Consider the following 19,769-nt stretch of genomic DNA (forward strand, 5'->3'; position numbering starts at 1 on the left):
GGCCTGACCGACGTGGGGCGGGAGATGCCAGGCGACCGAGAGCCACTTGCCCCAGCGCCCGCGGGCCCGCTGCGTCCTGCGGGGACTGGACAACGCCGGGCCTCTGGTCCGCTCTGCCAGGGAGGCAGCTGGACCGGGACTCGAGCCACTTGGGGTTACAGTAGACTCCTCCCTCCTGGGACCACCCCCACCCCCCGACTTGCCCACGCGAAGGCAGCGGAGCTGGGCTCGGGCACCCCGGATGCCGCGAGGGGCACGTGAGCGGAGTTTGGGGGCTTGTGAAACCCTGCGGGTTTGGGATTTCCATTCAGAGACGCTTGTCGGAAGTGATTGAGGGGTGGGTGGGATGTGGAGCTTAGGTGGAAAGTGTTTTGAGAGCTTGAGTCATTTTGAGTTGCGTGGTTTGCATTTCTGAGCAGTGATTGCCCTGGGCTTGTGCCCTGTGAGAAACTGTTATGTGATGTAGGGGTTGGTGGTGGGGGGGGGGGGGGGGGGCTCGTGTAGACGAGGAGGGAGGGCACACTTTTCTGTTTTTATCTGTGTCATGTGGACGTATAGTGTATTTATTCATGAGACCTTCGTACAGCCTCAGTTTTAAAAAGGGTTACAATAGTTTCCATTTACCGATTCTCTTGTATGCTGTTATTTTGATGTGCTTTATTTGCAGTAACTTCGAATTGCGATATTTCAAAACTAAGAGAAAACGCGTCCTAAAACAATTGGTATTTTGCCGGATAATTCTCAACCACGGGGAAAGAGCCAAGAGCGCACTTCATTAGCTGGAACAACTTATTCGGGCTTAATTTGTTTCTAAGAGACACACAGTGGAAAAATCCAGAAGCGGCATAGTAGTAGAAGAGTGTTAGGAAATTCATGAAAAGAACCCTTCTATTGCTGCCTTGGAAAGACGGTATCAAAGTTGCTGGAGAGTACAGTGCTTCTATGTAATGATAAACATATTAACCAAGTTGGTTTTGTGACCTTGCTATGTGGCGTGGGACTTGATTGGTGTAGTGCTTCGTAACAGGGAAACATTGCGTGGGAAGCAGGGTAATTTGGGGAGAAAATGGTCCTCTTTTTTGGGTCATATTTAAGTAAGATTTCAGACCAGGGCATTCTGCTGGTGGAGGTGAGTTTTAAAATTTTCTACGATGACATCAAAAATTACAAAAGTAACTCATGTTTAAGGCAGAAAACTAGAAGGAAAAAAAATCCTAAGAAAAGGTTAAGAAAAAAGCCATCATCCCACAAACCATAGTAAACCACCCTTTCCTATTTATCCCTTTAGTCTTTTGTTCCCATATGTAAGTATGTTTTTTCTTATAGAAATGCTACTGTACTGTAAAATTGTGTTATGGTCTGCTTGTTAACACTTACAAATAGATTGTCAGCAGTATGTCTTGTTTTTGTAAGAACTTGTTCCTTTTCTGATGCTTTTAAAAAAGAGGTTAGAATCTTTGCTTAGAGTGTTCCAACAGCTTCCCACCTTAAAGTAAAATCTGAAGTCCCTGCCATGGCCTTTGAGGCTGCCTCCCTGTCCTCACTTCCAGCCTTGCCCGACAGATCTCTTTGCTGTTGCCTAAAAACTTCAAGCAAACACCAGCCTCAGTGCCTTTGCATTTGCTGTTGTATCGGCTTGGAACCCTGTTCCCTGGATACCCTGGTTCTTGCCTCAGGTCTCTGCTCCATTATAACCTTTTAGTGCCTTTCCCTGACCACTCTGTGGAAGACCCACCTCATCTCCCTGTTCTCCTTAATCAACCTTACTTTTTTTTCATGGTTCTTACCACTACTTGGTAAATACCAATTTATTTGTTGGTTTACTGTCTCTTTCCCCCCATTAATCTGTAAGTGTGAGGTTTTTTTCACTGATGTATCTTCAGAGCCCAGAACCTGACACATAATGGGTGCTTAATCAGCATTTGCTGAATGAACGAATGAATGGATGCTCGTTATCCATCCATTCATGAGATCTTCCTGGAAGCCTCCTAGGCTCTTAGATAGCCATATCATGAAGTGGGATAACAATCCTTTAAAAGTTAGGATAGGCCTCTCCTTTCCCTGGGTCAGAAGATCCCCTAGAGAAGGAAATGGCAACCCACTCCAGTACTCTTGCCTGGAAAATCCCATGGACGGAGAAGCCTGGTTGGGCTACAGTCCATGGGGTCGCAAAGAGTTGGACACACTGAGCGACTTCACTCACTCACTCACATATCTGAGGTGAAGAATTTCATGGTGTGAGGCTATGGTCTTAAAAAGAACCACAGTCTTGATTTAACCTGCACAATTGAGGGAAGGAAGAGTTCTGGCCTCTGTTACTGACTTTTCTTCTTATGCGCTGGACATCTTTGAAACATTTCAAGTATTCCAGTGGTGTTGACAGCTATGATTTTGGTTTGATGGTTCTTAGTGATAGTTTTAGCCTCAAGAGCATAATGAGTTTTTTGTATCAACAGATACCCAGAGATTATAGCTTTATTTCATTTTCACCTGAGGAGTAGCTGTTATATTTACTTATTTTCCTGGCATTTCTATCCTTTTCAACTCCCTGCTTATCAGTTTTTGGATGGTCTAGCAGGTAACTTAAGGTTTTTTTTGTTTTTTTTTTTTTTAAACATTTTAAAATAAGTCCTTGATCTCTTGAGCCTTTTGCATTTTTCATTTGACTCTTGAACCGTTTGAAAGTACCAGTTTCATCTTTCAGGACAAAATGACATCTGCAGTAACACATACAGTTGCATTTGCATTATAAGGAAGGGGAAATTCGTATATTGAGGCAGAATTTTTACAGAGCGTCAGTGTAAGGTTTTTAAGGCCTTGAATTTCAAGCAGGCAATCTTTAATTTTAATGAGTTTTTGAAAAGAATCCTTGCTTTTCCTCTAAAGGAAAAGAATTCCTTTGAACACAATCCAAACCGTCAAAAAGGTTTTTTTCTGATGCTTCAGATATATTTAGGGGAAGAAATCGTAAATGAAAAATTTTGTTCTTTTAAAGGAAGGCCTGAAGGGAATGTGTTAAGAATTTATTTGTATTTGTTCCACAGGCGTTTATTAAGCACATCGTTGGGGCAGCCGTACAAGTACATTGTATGGGCTGCATTACCACGTTTAGTTTTAGATTACCTGCCTGATTTGTTGTTATTTATTCCCTTCTTTCACTCGGCTACCTCCCTTCTCTCATCAGATTCTCTTCCTAAGTGATCTCATCCGTTCCCAGGACTTTATTACCCTCTGGATGCAGATGACTGCCTCAGTTACACCTCCCGCCCAGACCTTTCTTTGGTTCTAGATTTACAGTTTTAACTCCTGCCTCCCTTCTCTCTCTCTCCTTGCAGACTCACAATGATCTCAAACTTCACATGCCCACAATTGATCACTCAGTCTCTCCCTTTCAAGCTTCCAGATTTGTATTCCTCATTCTCGATCCCTGTGCCCTCTCTTCTCCTGCCTTCTCCTGCCCCCAGCCTCCCTTTAGTCAGCACTGTCCATCCATTCACTGTTTAGCCCTCCGAGAGTCGACCTGGATTTTCCCCCATTCCTCAGCCGACGTCTAGTCTATCAGTGTGGGCCGTGGGCCTGCCCGCCCTCCCCTCCGTCCTCCTCATCCGGCTACCGTCCTCTTTCAGCTGGGTGACTGCCCCTGCCTGCCGCCTGGTCTCCCAGCTTCCACTCCTGCCTTCTCTAACCCATTCTCCCCCTGCAGCCAGCGAGCCTATCAGACCTTGTCCCCTCGAGCGTCCTCTGCCCATTTTGAGGCCTCTCACCGCCCTGAGATCCACGTCCACACTCGGGTGCCAGCCTCTGCCTCTTCTCCACCCTCCACTCCTCGCTAGCCATGCTCCTGTAAGGTGGAAGTACTGTCGGATCTGCTCAGAGCCAAGTTCTTCTCTTCCGTGTAGCACTTCCCTCTGCCTGGCACTGGTCCCCAGACTCTTCTAGGGGAAGGGCCTTCTCTGACATCTGGGCTCAGCGAAAATGTCCCTTCTCAGAGGAGTCCCTTCCCTGATCACCCTTTTACAGCAGCTGCCTCCTCATTGTCCCCCTCTCAGTACACATGCATTTCCTGCTTAGCATGTCACCAGAATTCCAGGTATTTAACCCAGATGTTTGTTTTCTTCTTTATGGTCCATTCCCCCAATAGACTGCAAGACCAAGAGGGCAGGGACGGCCTTGGCTTATTTATGGTCCAGTCTTGGCCCCGTCTCTGTGTAGATTCCACTAGCTACAGGTCCCGGATACCTTTTGAACGATAAAATGATTGTAACAGCCAACCTTTTTTGAAATTATGTGTCAGGTCCATGGTTAAGTGTGTTCACACATTATCTCTCAACCTCTGGGAGAGGCTACTAAGGTAGTAATGGTTATGACCTATTTTTTATTGTTGTTTTGAAACAACTGAGCTTAGATAAGTAACTTTTGAAGTTACAAAGCTAAGAAAGTGTTGGAGCTAGAATTTGGATCTGTATGGTCTGACTGTAGAATCTTTTCTCTTATTCTTTGCTGCCCTCTGATAAGAATGTAGGAATGAATAAATAAACATTCAACATTCTGTGAGATTAATATTGGGTGATTCTTCATTGGAGCATAAAAAACAGTGCTTGTGTTAGGGTTGTGCATTTCCTGGAAACTTAGTGTCAACAAGCCCTATGCTGAAACATATAGTTTGTGTTCAGGCTGTTTGTTTTTTTTTTTTAATAAAGATTTAGAATTTATTTATTTATTTATTTGGCCATGCTGGGTCTTAGTTGCAGCATGCAGGATCTAATTCCCTGACCAGGGATCAGACCCAAGACCCCTGCACTGGGAGTGCAGAGTCTTAGCCACTAGACCACCAGGGAAGTCCCAGGCTCTGTATTTTAATTTTCCCTCTGCCACTTACTAGCTGCAAGCCCTTGGGCAAATTCCATAACAGCTTAAGTCTGTTTTTTTGTTTTTCAGCTGTAAATGGAGAAAAATAATATCTTATCTCACAGGGTCATTATAAGTAGCATAATTATACACAAAAAGCAATTAATGTTAGCAATTAATATTATATGGAGAAAAAAAGTTAGGAAAAGACTTTTAGCCTCATTAACAAACTAGATTTGGGTTAAGAGTGAGAGACAGACCATAATTAACAGTATTGTTTCACTGACTCTGGTTTTGAGTTTATAAAAATTATCAGGGAATTAACTCTTCTGCTTAGAATTTATAATCATTCTGTATGCAGCTTTTGTTTGTATTTAGTTAAATGCTTGTAGGTAAGAGGGTTTTGTTTTCTTCTTTTTCTTTTTAGACTCTTCCCAATCTTAAGATTCTCAGGGTAGAGGGATCCTTTGAGAGGGTGGATTTTTCCCCCCCATTCACGACTGTTACAGCTTACTTCAGTAATGATTATCACCAGGGAGCTTGCTTTAAATAACCAAGCAAACAGTAGGCCCCGCACAGGCACGGATGGGCTTGGCAGCCCTTATGATGGAATATCTGGACATAGCTGTATTTTCTGGTGGGACAGCTTATGAGCAAGTGCTAGTCTGATGACTTCCATCATTTCTGTGAAATAGAGTTTTGCTAAGAATAAGTGGGAAGAAGTCAGAGGAAAAGCAAGGAGACTTGACAAATAGTCAAGGTCAGGAAGAGGAAGAGTGAACTTGGGCCGATGCCCGTGACCTCTCGGCAGTGTGCAGGGCTCTGTTGAGGTAGGAGGCTGTGGATTGATTAGGACACCAGTAGCACACAGCTGGCTGGTGTCAGGAGCAAACAAGACATCCATTTGGACTGGGCCAGGGTCGAGGCCGGCTGCAGTGAGCCGCGGTAGGACAGTGTAGCGGAGGAACTACACTGTCCTCCGAGCAGGGAGTGATCAGCATAAGCAGGAAAGGGGGTCCCAGCTGGACCTGGAGGAGAAAAGGGCCAGAGGTGTGGATAAAACCAAGCACTGGGTGTATTGGAGCCCTGGAGTGGAGAAGGACATGTGAGTGGAAGATTTCAGAGTTGGAGCAATTAATTACTGGACAGAACAGGCACCCGGGTTTTGCCACGGACATACATAGCCCAAGTGAAGTGAACTCAGTGAAGGAGGCCAAGTGACTGAGGCTTGAGAGTTGTTTGGGTCATCCCTGTGGTTATCCAAGCCATCAAAAGGATGGCAGGACGTTTGAGGTACAGAGAAGGAAGGCATGCCATGTCTTGGGTGAATGGCGTTCCAGCAAATGAGAAGAGGGTTGATGGCCACCCTGGAGGAGCCTCAGAAGACTGGGGTATTTTTCCTGAGAGCGGTGGCAGAGCAGTGACCTGAAAGCTTTGTTGGTTGTGGGTCTCTCTGGAAGCAGTCAGCCTTGGCTCAGGTTCACTGTGCTTCTGAAGGCATCCTGATTCCAAGTGAGCAGCATGGTGACATGTAGTATTGTATTTCTATACCTGGCGTGGAAATCATCTGAGGGTCTGCGTTAAAAATTCAGCTTCCAGGGCTCCACTCCAGGCCCACTGAATTAGAATTTCTAGGAGAGAGGACTGAGAATGTATATTTTAACACTCTACTCTCCACACACATACCTGGTAATTCTTTTTTTTTTTAATTTAATTGGATAATTGCTTGACAATGTTGTGTTGGTTTCTGCCATACATTGGCGTGAATCAGCCATAAATATACATATGTCTCCTTCTTGAACCTGCCTCCCACTGCTCACCCCACCCCACCCCTCTAGGTCGTCACAGAGCACCTGCTTGAGCTCCCTGTGCTCTACACCAACTTCCCACTAGCTGTGTATGTCACATGTGGTAATGTGTATAGTTTAGTGCTACTCGCTCAATTTGCTCCACTGTCTTCTCTTATAATTCTTCATAATTAGGCAGGATTGGGAAAGGCGGCTGCAGTGAATAGAACACGGGAGGCCAACTGCTTGGGTCTGAAGGGAGGCAGGTGAGGGCGAGCCTTAGCCCATGACTCTTAATAGCTTGCCTTTCCAGGTTTAGCTGATGGCAGAGGCTCTGAATTAAGAGACCCTCCATTAAAGTCTGTCACCCTGGCTAAAGCAAGAAGAGACAGCTGGTGATGACAGAGACAAAACTCCCTCTACGAAGTCATCCAAAGCATAGCAGTTTGGGGACACTCTGAGAGGAAACAGTCTTGTTTGCCTCCGTGGTCTCTGAATACATTAATCAATCATAATTGCTATCCTGTTCAGCAGGAATAGGTCAAATTATGGTTTGATTAGTTCAGAAAGGTTGAGAAGGAAGTAATGCAGTTTAATTTAGAAAGCTTCCATCCTAATCTTGCATGTTTTAGTACTTCAGTTACCAGTAATATTAACTCATGTGACACAGTTCTATCTCTGAGGACACTGGATTTAAAAACCCTTTACTCAACGAAAGGCCAAAGACAAGAGCAGTTATTATCCCCTAGGGGCTGCGTACACGACTAGATAGTATCGTGATCCCAGAAGGCCTGCCACCCCATGCTCCCAGCTTTTATGAAGAAAATTCTGTTTTTTTCCATGATAAGGACAGGGAATCCTACAAGAGAATAGCTGCTAGAGAGGGAACTTGGGGTTCACCATTCAAGATAATATTTCTTACCTCACAGGGTCACTGTGAGTAGCATAATTGCACTCAAAAAACCAATGTTAGCTATTAATGTTATATAGAAAAAAAAAGACGACCTTTAGCCCCGTCAACAAATTAGGGTTTGGTTAAGAATGAAAGACCATAACTAACAGTGCTTGTTTCACTGACTCCTGTTTTGTTTATAAAAATGATCAGGAAATTAACTCCTTGGCTTGGGATTTATAATCATTCTGTTGATTCTGACCATCCTGGGCTGACCGCTTAGAATCCCCTACTGCTGGTGAGGAGGGTGTGAGTTTGAGCTGCGTGTTTAGAATATTAAACTATACTTAGCGCCTGGTTCGTCATAGCCAAACACTAAAAGCTTCGGGAAAACAATGTTGTTGGCCCTGCCAGACAGAAGTAGTTGCTTTGGACCTTGAGCTTGAAACTTAGCTTGCCGGATGGTACGCTCTGTTTCTTATTTCCTCGTAGCACTGTCGGTACTGAGGGGCCTGGCTTTCAAACTTGATGAACTGGGCACCAAACGTGGTGCAGTGTCTCGGCTATATTCCCGTCACTTTGCATGTCTTCCACGTGCTGCTCCGTCTCCCTGCTGAGCTGCCGGCAGCCATCTGCATGCACATTTTGAGACCCAGAAAATGTGGCAATCGAGGCTTAACAATGCCAGCGCCGCCAGAATTTTCTGTTTGCAAGTTGAAATTTTTAAAAAGTAATTCCTTTTTAGGGAAAAAAAAGAAAAACCAAACAGGAATTTAGAATATTTTTTCCTTGTAGAAAAACATTGTCTTCTAAAGCTGAGAAATACTGAGCAGAGGCCAAAGAGGGTTAGTGATACTAAATGCGGTCTCTAATATCATACTTTTCCTGTCTTCCAGAGCTCAGGACCCCCAAAGGCTCTGCTGTGTTATGGTGCCCTTGACAGCATCTGAATCACTTTAAGAGTATTTCAGTTTGTGAAGTGTTTGTATGCCTGTTGAACTAGGCACTTTGGGGTTAAAAAAAAAAGTCTCTGGTCTCCAGGAACTTTTTTTTTAAGTTAGACAAGGTGCATTTAAGTCTCTAACCTAAAGTAGATCGAGCACTGTGCTGCAAAGGAGGTATAATCAAAATGTGGGTTCGCAGACAAAAGAGAGGTTATTTCTGGTGGTGGGTGGAGGTGGCAAGAGGGGGTTGCGGGATACTTTCAGGGAATATTTGTCATCAGACTAGATCTTGAAGGTTGGGGAGAATTTTGAACTCTTCTCGATATTCTGTGTTTACTAAGGCATTGTTTATTTTAGCAAGACTATAGAAATATTTTGGTGCTTAATGAATTAGCTTTCAGTTATCTAAATGACTCATCCAGCATGCCTCACGCCTTAATTACTTTGCATAACTTGTCTCCCTAAGTAACATATAAAGTATTAAGGAATGTGTGATGGCAAAAGGCTTTTATGGAAGCCCTTAAAGATAATCTTGGGATCATAGTGGATATCTCAAGTCCCTGAAGAAACGGAAACATTGTGCCGTGGTGGTGAGCAGGAAATCAGAAGGCATTGGAGGGCATGTGTTTGGGTGTGTCATTTAGGAACTGGGGGAAGCTGGCACTCTTGGGGACGTTGGTGAAGACCCGATAGGGAAGGCATGTCTGCTGGGTTAGGAGGCCTCTTTCTGTTTTAATGACTTTTTAAAGAGTCATTTATGTTTTCATTTTTGTCCTCGTTGGGTCTCATTGCTGCGTGCGGGTTTTCTCTGGTGCAGAGAGCGGGGACTACTCTCGGTTGGGCGCTCAGGCTTCTCGCTGCGGTCGGTGGCTTCTCTTGTTGCAGAGCACAGGCTCTGGAGCGTGCGGGCTTCGGTAGTTGTGGCGCATGGGCTTAGTCACCCCTCAGCGTGTTAGATCTTCCCGCATCAGGGATTGAATATGTGTCCCTTGCATTGACAGGTGGACCCTTAACCACTGGACCACCAGGGAAGCCCTTGAGGCCTCTTGAATACCGTGATCAACTGAAGGTGGCCAGCTCCTTCTTCTCCCTTGCACTAGTGGGACTGAGCACATGGGGTTTTATAGAAAGGCTGTGAAGCCATGCCCAGAATTTCTCTTCCTGCCCCAAGCCTCTGTGTTCCTTGTTGCTTGTTCTGCCTCAGACCTGCATCTTCATGCTATAGATCAGATCAGATCAGTCGCTCAGTCGTGTCCGACTCTTTTCGACCCCATGAATCGCAGCACGCCAGGCTTCCCTGTCCATCACCAACTCCCGGAGTTCACTGAGACTCTCGTCCATCGAGTCAGTGATGCCATCCAGTCATCTCATCCTCTGTCGTATTGCTGTGCATCCCTCTGAATGAATTGTTGCTTCTTTACTAAGCCCATTTTTTGCCATGGTAAGTTAGTGACAGCTGGATCATTGTACCAGCCGTGCAAATGGTTCTACTATGCCAGAGACCTTGCAGTTTTTCCTTTCCCATGAGAAGGCTGTATTTTCAGTCTTCCACTTGCTCCATCAGACCAACACTTAATTTTCTAGGAAGCTGAAAAACATACTCCTTGCTACTTTATGTGCTGAAATGGGGCCCTGGCTCAGAATTCTGATCCCTTGGGAATAAACACATAGGGTTTTGAAAAGATACTATTTTCTTTTTCCTTTATTCCTCATGATGCCAATAGCATTTTAAAAGCCAAGAGATTTGGCAGTGCTCTATGCCCCATCCTACCATCAAGGTGACTAAAGCAACCTGAGAATGAATTCAGTTGTTCACCAATGATGTACTTTTTGTCTGCTGTGTGTCAGGTGCTGTGCTAGACCCCTTGGGGGAGCAAGTCAGACGTGGTCTCTCTGTGGCCTCATGCCACTGAGAGTCTGGAGGCTCCATGGCCAGGAAGCCAGAATAGGTTTGTGGAGTAATGATAGGTGGGGGCAGAAAGGCCTGGCTAGTCTCACTTTTGCCTTTTACCAGTTACGTGATCCTAGGCATTTGCCCCTCTTTCCTGTCAGATAGAATAAAACACATTTTAAAAACGTTTATAAAAGTCTTTTAAAACTTAAATGACAGTACATAAATAAGAATTTGAAAAGGTCAAGTTACATATATGCACATTTAGGTAGAGGAAATCAGCCTCTGTCTTGTTCAGTAGGAATAGCTAATAGAGAGTTTCCACAACTCCTTGGCTTCAGAAAATGACCAAATACAATATTTGGACTATATATTATTAATATTTCACTAATTCTAATGTTTATAAGACAACCAGCTATTTGTTGGTGCCTGAAGTTAACATGGACTACTTAGTCACCCCTACATGTATGAACACTTAGTCGTGTCTGACTCTTTGTGACCCCATGGACTGTAGCCCGCCAGGCTCCTCTGTCCATGGGATTATCCCGGTGAGAATACTGGAGTGAGTTGCCATTTCCCTGACTCCAGAGAGCCTGTTTGAGTCCAGGACTGCACATCCACTCAGGCTGCATTTCCAGCCTGCTGGTCTTCCCTGTAGATTTCAGACTTGCCAGTCCCTTACCATCATGTGAGCTGGTTCCTTAAAGTAAATCTCTTAATTTGTATGTGTGTGTACACACACACACACACACACGTATTCTGTTGGTTCTGTTTCTCTGGAGAATCCAGATTGCTACAGTACTCAACAGATATTGTCATTATCGATGCAGAAAGAGTAGGAACAAGTGTGGTAAGCAAGGTGCTAAGTGTGATTTTAGCCATGTTGAATTTGAGGGGCCCATGGAATCCATAGGGAGATGTGCACACACGCGTGCTCAGTCATGTCCAGCTCTGCAGCCCTGGGGACTCTGGCCTGCCAGCCTTCTCCGTCCATGGAATTCTCCAGGCAAGAATATTGGAGTGGGTTGCCATTTCCTCCTCCAGGGGATCTTCCTGATCTAGGGATCAAACCTGAGTCTCTTGAGTCTCCTGCATTGTCAGGCAGGTTCTTTACCAACTGTGCCACCTGAGAAGCCTCCAGGGAGATACCAGCAGGGAAATGTAGCCAGGATGTGGAGAGCTCACATGAGAGATCTGGACTGCAGAGATGTAAGATTGGAAGATACTTCCCTACCAATTGGAAGTATGTAGCTGTCAGTTGAAGCTGTGTGTGGGGTGATTTCAGAGAGAGAGCGGAGTAAGGTAAGAGGAGGATCAAAATGGAGCCATAGGAAACAAGGACATTTAGGGGAGAGGCAGAGGAAAAGAAGCCAGAACCAAGGAGGAGCAGACAGAGACGAGGAAGGTGAAGAGAGTGTGGGTGTGGAAATCAAGGCAGAGAAATTTCAAGAGTGCAGCACTGGCAAGTGCCCTAAAAAGGTCAAAGGAAATGTTGCTGTCCGTCCATTGAACCCAGCTCTTAGGAGGTATCACTAGAGGTGACTGTTGCAGTGTCATAATTCATTAGAGCCGGTGGAATAGAGCAGGGGTCCCCAACCTCCTGGATCCCATGCCTGGTGATCTGAGGTGGAGCTGATGTAATAATAACAGAAGTAAAGCGCACAATAAATGTAATGTCCTTGAAGCATCCCGAAACTCTTTCCCCTCCCAGCTGGTGGGAAGACTGCCTTCCACAAAATGGGTCCCTGGTGCCAAAAAGGTGGGGGACTGATGGATAGAGGACCAGGTGATGAAGTGGAGATTTGGGTCTGCCTCTTAAAGGAGATCAGTGATGAGGTATGAGGAGAAGAGGGGCTGTGGGCTTCCTGAGGAAGGGGTGATTGTAGGATGCGAGGGATTCTAGCATGTTCAGAGGCTGAAGAGACAGAGCTCGAAGAAAGGATGATTATTGTTCCCCCTTGTCTATTGTATGAAAGTTAAACTCCACAGCCTGATGTTTATAAAGTCCTCCACAGTCTGCCTTTAGCCAATTCTGCCAGACTCCCTCCCTCTCTTCCTTTGTTTTATTCCAACACCCTTGTGTACTTCAGTTGTAGCCCTGGCATGTGGCTCTGAGAGGCTGGATGCTGCAGGGGAGACGCCAGTGGACTGTGAGTCGGAAGTCCTGTGGTCCAATCCTGGCTCCTCCATTTACTAGCAATGGGACCTTGGACCCACCTTAACTGCTCTAAGTCTGTTTTTTTGTTTGCAAACTGTTAATTATAACAGCACTGATGATTCGTGATGATGATGATGGTTGTGTCAGATGAGAAAACATGTTTCAAAGTAATCTGAAGAGAATTGTTGTTGTTCAGTCATTAAGTTGTGTCCGACTCTTTGTGACCCCATGAATCACAGCACGCCAGCTTCCCTGTCCTTCAGCATCTCTTGGAGTTTCCTCAAACTCATGTCCATTGAGTCAGCAGTGCCATCCAACCATCTCATCCTCTGCTGCCCTCTTCTCCTCCTGCCCTCAGTCTTTCCCAGCATCAGGGTCTTTTCCAGTGAGTCAGCTCTTCACATCAGGTGGTCAAGGTACCGGGGCTTCAGCTTCAGCATCAGTCTTTCCAATGAATATTTAGTGTTGATTTCCTTTAGGATTGACTGGTTTGATCTCTTTGCTGTTCAGGGGACTCTCAAGAGTCTTCTTGTCCAGCACCACAGCTCGAAAGCATCAATTCTTTGGTGTTCAGCCTTCTTTATGGTCCAGCTCTCATATCCATACATGACTACTGGAAAAACCATAGCTTTGATTATAGGGACCTTTGTCAGCAAATTGATGTCTCTGGTTTTTCATACGCTGTCTAAGTTTGTCTTAGCTTTTCTTCTGAGGAGCAAGCATCTTTTAATTTCATGGTCTGCAGTGATTTTGGAGCCCAAGGAGGATAAGAAGTATGTAAATGAAGCTGGTTTCATCAGATCACGAGTGATCCTAGATTCAGGCTTCTGTATAAATTTTCTTCATTACCACTAGAATCCTCCCGCTTGCTCTCCAACTATCTAAATTCAGCCTGTATTATCTAAAGAAATCTAATTCCTGTAACAGATAAACCCTGCTGAAATCTCAGTGGCTTAAAACATTTTTGAAGCGACTTAACATCGGTAGCAGCAGCATGTTCGTTTTAAATCCAGTCAACCATGGGGATGGGGGGACCCAGACTGATGCTCTGCCATCTTCAAACCATGGTTTCCATGGTTCCTGGGGGGCGTTGACATTCCCGCAGCAAGGTGGGGAAAGAGAAAGTTGATCTGGAGGCTTTGATGCTTCAATCCTCGCATGGCGGCTGGTGCCTAAGGCCAGAGGAGAGATAATTGAGAGGAGGCGTTTACTGGATGGGAGATGAATGTGGGGTGTGTGGGATTTAGCACGCACGGAAGGGTGGCGGGGCCTGAGACAGGGAGGCAGGACCAGTGGAGCCTGGGCCGGAACAGACGGGCCCCTCCTCCGGCCGCGAGGGACAGAGCCTGGGAAGGGGAAGGGCCCAGGGGCCCGGGACTGGTTCCCGGTGACAGGAGGTGCCAGGAAGGCAGCACAGAGGCCCCTGGGTCAGGGGAGATGGAGGCGAAAACCAGGGTGTGCACACAGCTTCTGAAACGAGCTTCCCAGAGCTGGGGAGGCAGACCCTGTTCATCTTTTTCAGGATGAGAAAACTGGTGAGGTGGTGACTTGACCAGAGACAATCAACACGCAGGAGAGAAATGAGCTAGGATTTGAGGGATTTGAGGTCCAAGCCCCTGGCGGTGAGAGCCAGGAAACATCCCACCTGGAGAACTGGAGAATTTGGACTCTGAAGATGGCTAGAGGTGTGAAGGTTGGGGGGCGGGGGCGGCAGGGAGGGCCTCTGCGGTGGCGGTTCCTTCACAGGTGATTCACCCTTTGCTGCTTGGGTTGGAGCAGGGAGGAAGAGAGGAGTGATGCAGGCGGAGTAAAGCTCCTGGGGCAGAGAAGTGCTTAGAGGGTTTAGGGGCTGAAAGGAGGCCGGCAGGAGGGCCTGGGCCACACAGCGTGGACAGGCCGTGGCAGGGAGGCGAGGCTTTCTTCTCAGGGCTTTGAGTGGCAAATCACAGTGGTCTGATTTATAGTTTAAAAAGACCACTCAGGCTGTTGTACGGAGAATGGGTGGAAGGGAGGTCGCAGTGTATGCTGGATGCGGTAGGTGAGGGAAAAGGAGGACTTTAGGACGGAAGTGAGTCTGGAGCTCAGGACAGAGGTTCAAGCTGGCAAAGAAAATTTGATGCTGTATTTCCTGTTGGCTCCCTCCCTATTCTCAGTCAGACTTCCTCTGAGTAGCTTTATCCATAGTCTCCACTTCCTTACCTCCTCAGCTCAACCCTCTGCACTCTGGCCTCTGTCCCTGCCACTTCCCTGAAATGTCTCGGGCAAAGGGCACTCAAGGCCCTTTATGATTAGCCAAGTCCAGGCCTTTGACCCTTGCCTGGCTTGACTTGCATCCAGTCACACTGTGAGCCATCCCTGCCTTTAATGGCTCCTTAGCCCCCTGTCTCTCTGGTCCCTCTGTTGTTCCCAAGTCCTTAGGCCAGTCCAGAAATGATAACATTACCCAGGCTTCTGACCTTAGTCTTCCTGGATTCCCTCTGTGTCTCTTAGAAAAGGAGGAGGCCTCCCCTCTTTCATCAAGACAGTGCATTGCCTTTCTGCTTCATTTCAGGTACCCCCTCCTCCAGGGAGCCTTCCCTGACCCCTCAGGGGTCAGGGGTCAGGGGTCCGCTTCTCCTCTGTTTCTCCTGGAGCTTATTGTGGGTATGGTGGCACTTAGAACCCTACGTATTTACCGGTCTCCTCAGCCTAACAGTGCTGGAAGGACAGGGTTATGACAAAGTACCCTGTGATCTAGGACAAAGATTGCTTTCTCCAGTTCAGGTGAAAGCCACACTCCATAATGAAGGTACTTCCCCCTGATTGTGAGTCTTTTAGTAGATCATTCATTTCTCACTGGGTCTGAGGGCTGTGAAGTCTGGTATAGTGTCTTCTGTGAACAGAAGGAATTCATATAACTGTAAAGATTTAGTAATTGTCTCCATCTTTTGAAAGGAAAAACATCTGAGAACTTAAGAATATGAATTGCTTCAGAAGAGCTTCTGAAGACCTGCATTGCCTGGTAACTTGGTTCTCCACTCCTTTGTCCCTAAACCTGTTCCCTGTGCCTCACATTTTGTGATTCCAGAATTCTGGGTTTGACATTACAACCACCTCATGATGAAGCGCAGCAGCGTTCTCCTGGGCTCAGCTGTGTGTGCCCTTGGAGGCAGCAAATGGGCTGAATGGAAGACAAGCCTCTGCCTTTGCATCCCTTTCTCCTGCTGCTGTCATTTAGTCGCTTTGTCACGTACAACTCTTTTGTGACCCCATGGGCTGTAGTCTGCCAGGCTCCTCTGTCCACGGGATTTCCCATGGAACATCCTGGAGTGGACTGCCCTTTCCTTCTCCAGGGGATCTCCCAACCCAAGGACTGAACCCACGTCTCCTACGTTGCAGGCAAATTCTTTGCCACTGAGCCCTTTTTCCCACTGACCTGGAGTGAAAAAGAAGAGGTCGGCAGAGACAGCAAAGCATACACAGCTTGCTTCTAGAATTTCAGTAAGGTTTGGGCGGTTAATGTCACTAAACTCTCATGCTTCACTTTCTGATGTCTTTTTCTACCCTTTTGAATTCTTTGTTTTTGTCTTTTCTCTCAGTTCCAAATCCACTTTATCTTTTTTGGCAGGTGAAACAAAGACAAGAAAATGTTGAATCACTTTCTTCTCAGTGGCTTGATTTTTAGAATCTTTTTTGATTTTTTTTCCCCCTGTGTTTAGTTTCCTGAGCTTAACAGAGCAAAAAGTAGAGGTGCCTTTGACTAAATGGAACTCTTAGCTTTGTTACTCAAAACAGTGCTGCAGGTTTTACGTAGTCTTTTTGAATGTAGTATTGGGCTGATTATTTTCTAAAAGAAAAACGAACTATGAGACCGTTATTTATTTTTAATTTTAGATACCTCTCAGATGAATTAAGACTGCCTAAGTGTGTGTAATAGTGGACTGAGTCGTGGCCCCCGTATTACTCTCTCGAGACTTCGTTGTTATCAGGATGAGAAATGCTTTCACACATGAGCCCCACTCCATTGATTCCCACTTATGTTTATTTCTGGTGTGCAAAGAAGACAATAGGGTTACAGATACTCAGATGGGAAAGGACGCAGAGTTTTCCAGTGTGCCCACCAGTGAGATGCCAAGTCCCCTTCTTTTCTTTTTTCTTTTGTATGATTTGATTTATGTATTTATGGCTGTGCTGGGTCTTTATTGCTCAGCAGACTTTCTCTGCTGGCGGCCAGCAGGGTCTGCTCCTCACTGAGGTGCATGGGCTTCTCACTGCAGTGGCTTCTCTGGCTGCAGAGCACAGGCTCCAGGCGCACAGGCCAACTCCCCCTCTTATGTGCGGGATCCTCTGTTAGCTTGAGGACATTCTTCCACACAGGAAGCTACAGTCTCTGACCCTCTGGATTTACTTAGTCTTTTTCCACAACATACGGCATATTCAACCTTTTAAGTACTTGAAGACAGCTATCTTCCCTGTTATTGCCCAAGCTTTTCTCTGTAGACTGTGAATTCCTAGTTTCTTCAGATATAACCTCCTTATTCTCCGTATTGTGATCTTGATAGAGCATCCCAAGGTCTTATTAGCTTTTTCTGGTGGCTCCACCTCTTGTTGAGCTGAATCTTAGCTGAAACTCATCCTCGTGGAACCCACCTCTGAGTAAAGGTTCTAAAATGTCTATTTAACAGAATATTTTTTTATCTCAGTAGTCTTATGTAATAGTAAAGCTTTTTGTTACTCTTGATAATGTTGTAATATACTTTCCTTTAAAAGAAGACAAAGGCTTTTAAGTGCACCTAGAGTGCAGGTAAAATGCCAGCAGGGCCAGGGAATTTGATTTTTCGCCAGAGGAGGCTTTAGCTAGTTCAGTTGGTTCTGATGATAAAGGCTGGCATTGACTGTGCCCTCACAGCACGCCTGCTGCTGGGCCCGAGTTGTTACTCATATCATTTGGTTTAATACAACGACCCTAGTTAATAATGATATCATGACTAGCAGATGCTGTTGTTGGCCTTTTCTAATGATGACGCAGTGGAGTTTTAGAAAGGTAGGGACCTGCCACACGTTTCACATACTGTGTTTAGTCGCTCAGTCTTGTCGAAAGTGGGACCCGGACCTTGAGCTCTTCTGCTCTCTGCCACCTTTCTGCTGGGCGAGGCTTTGTGTACAACGCCCTTCTCATGTGCTGCATGCTTAGCTCTCTGATCTTCTTAATTAAAAGGTAAATTTTAAAAAGAAAGAATTAAATGGTTCTTTGCAACTCACCAGGGCATCTTGAAGAGTGCTCTGTGCATGGTGGGTGCTGACAGGTTAGTTCTGTGTCTCAAGGCCCAAGAGAAAGAGGCTAAACTCTATGAGGTCTTTAGTCTAGGGATGACTGGGACCACTTCAGTCCCCACAAGTCCATTTTGAACCAGGCCATCCTCGTGGGCAAGACCTGACTGAACCTTTGTGTGCCTTTGGGCAGCTGGCTAGCACAGGCCAGAGGGATGAGCGTGGCTGTCGTGGTTAAGGTTGGATCAGCAAGCGAGGACTGAGTACAGGGATCTGATGTTGGATCAGTCCTGGTTCTTCCTTGCACACTCGCCTTCTGTGAGCCTCAGGGCCCTCCTTTCCTAGGAATTGGGAGGGAGAGAAATGTATGAGTGGGGAGTTGGTTACTCCACGTTTTCCCCCTGCTCTTTTGGAGGTTAAAAGAGCCCTTTTGGTGTTGGAGCATCAGTTCTTAAGCCTTGTTTCCCAACTCCTCACTTGAAAGACTGACACAGTGGGAACTACGGGACTTCGGGAGGCTGCTGTTTCTCCTCTCCCAGTTCCTAAGGAATTGGTGAGTTGTACACCATTATAATAAACTTGGGGTAAAACCAGAACTCTTTAACTGAGCCTGGACTGAGGACTTAAAATACCGGTCTACCAGGCCCTGACCCCCCAGTTCACAGAACCCAAGAGTTTAGGAACTGATGTTAATTCCCCTGAGGTCTGAGGACAGTGGCTCAGTTGAAGGCCTGCTTTAGGCCTGTTGGGGGAACACAGGCTAGGCTTTGCCAGTCTGGTTTCTTAGAATCATCAGGTCCTGCCTGCGTGTGCCTCTTGGCCTCAGATGAACTCTGGAACTGCCCACTGCCCCTGTGATTCAAGGTATAAATGCTGTAGATGGAATGCTTTCGATAGGACTTTATTGGTCAGAGTCCCAACAGGAAAAGCTGATTATTCTCAATTTAGAATCATTATAGATCCTAACTGCATTCACTTAAAGTGGTGTGGATAGGACGTAGAGGAAATCTCCAGGGACAGAGCAGAATCTCAGACGGTGAAATTACCACCCCAGCTGCAATGGGAGAAGTGGATGGAGGGGCCTTCAGAAGCCACAAGGGCTTGTCATTCAGAAGAGGCCACCTTGAGAAGAGCTGTGGCCTCTGGTTGAGGAGCACAGCTGGCAGAAGCAGGATATTCAAATTGCTGACCTCACCCTTTCCTCGCGCCCCCCGCAACTCTGTTTCCTTCCCTGACGTCTCTCTGGGATTCTGCCTTGGACACACAAGGGGGCCTGTGGATGGGATCCATAGACGTCAGTCTGTAGGGGTAGGAGCAAGGTAGGGATGGGTAGAGAGTGCACTTGGAGAGCAACAGGAAGATATTTGACAGAAGGACCTTGTGACTTCAGACAGAATGTGTGTGTTTAGTGGAAGGTGGGAAAAAAGGATAAGGTAAGCATTTCTTGAGCATCACATTCACTGGGGACTTTCTCCTGACCCAGTCACCGGGTAAGTAGGAGTATTTCCATGTTATAGAAATGGAAAACTTGAACCCAGGTCTCTGGGCCCTAAGTCAGCTCAGTCTGGTGACGCCTTTGGTGACAGATGGTAGCCAGGTGGCCCTCACGTCTGGCCTTCTCTGAGCCCATTCCAGAACACCGCCCTTCATGGCGTCACTGGAAGAACTGGGGGAAACTGTAAAAGAGCTGCTCTGTGTTTTTTCCCCTTCACTTCTATGAACTTGAAGAGAAGGGGAAAGAGGAGGGAAAAAACTTGACTTGGCATGAACGATGTTAACTGAGATCAAATAAGGTGAAAAGCAAAATAGAATCCAGAAATTTAGTTTTGCTTTTACCCGAAGTTTACGGGCGGCTGCTGTACAAAGTCCTTCTTACTTTCCACAAATGTTAAGCACTTTTCATAACGTGAATCTTATTATATTTTACTTTTGGTGATTTATGAAAAATAGGTTTATAAAAGACAAAGAACCAATTGAGCATTAAGGTTCAACTATGTGT

General features: G+C 46.1%; 1 protein-coding gene and 1 pseudogene across 1 annotated transcript in view; one reads left to right on the top strand and one right to left on the bottom strand.

The window, feature by feature from the left end:
• Positions 1-3,837, bottom strand: part of LOC104980491 — a 13,732-nt pseudogene extending 9,895 nt beyond the window's left edge.
• Positions 3,838-14,220: 10,383 nt separating this feature from the next.
• ZHX3 (zinc fingers and homeoboxes 3) overlaps positions 14,221-19,769 on the top strand; it is a 94,441-nt gene continuing 88,892 nt past the window's right edge. Inside the window, exon 1 of the mRNA XM_010829140.1 lies at positions 14,221-15,521. The gene's annotated coding sequence lies outside the window, so the exon portion shown is untranslated. The remainder of the gene's footprint in view (positions 15,522-19,769) is intronic.

The sequence above is a fragment of the Bison bison genome, unplaced genomic scaffold (genome assembly GCF_000754665.1).
Source record: "Bison bison bison isolate TAMUID 2011002044 unplaced genomic scaffold, Bison_UMD1.0 scf7180017864500, whole genome shotgun sequence".
Taxonomy (NCBI): Eukaryota; Metazoa; Chordata; class Mammalia; order Artiodactyla; family Bovidae; genus Bison; species Bison bison.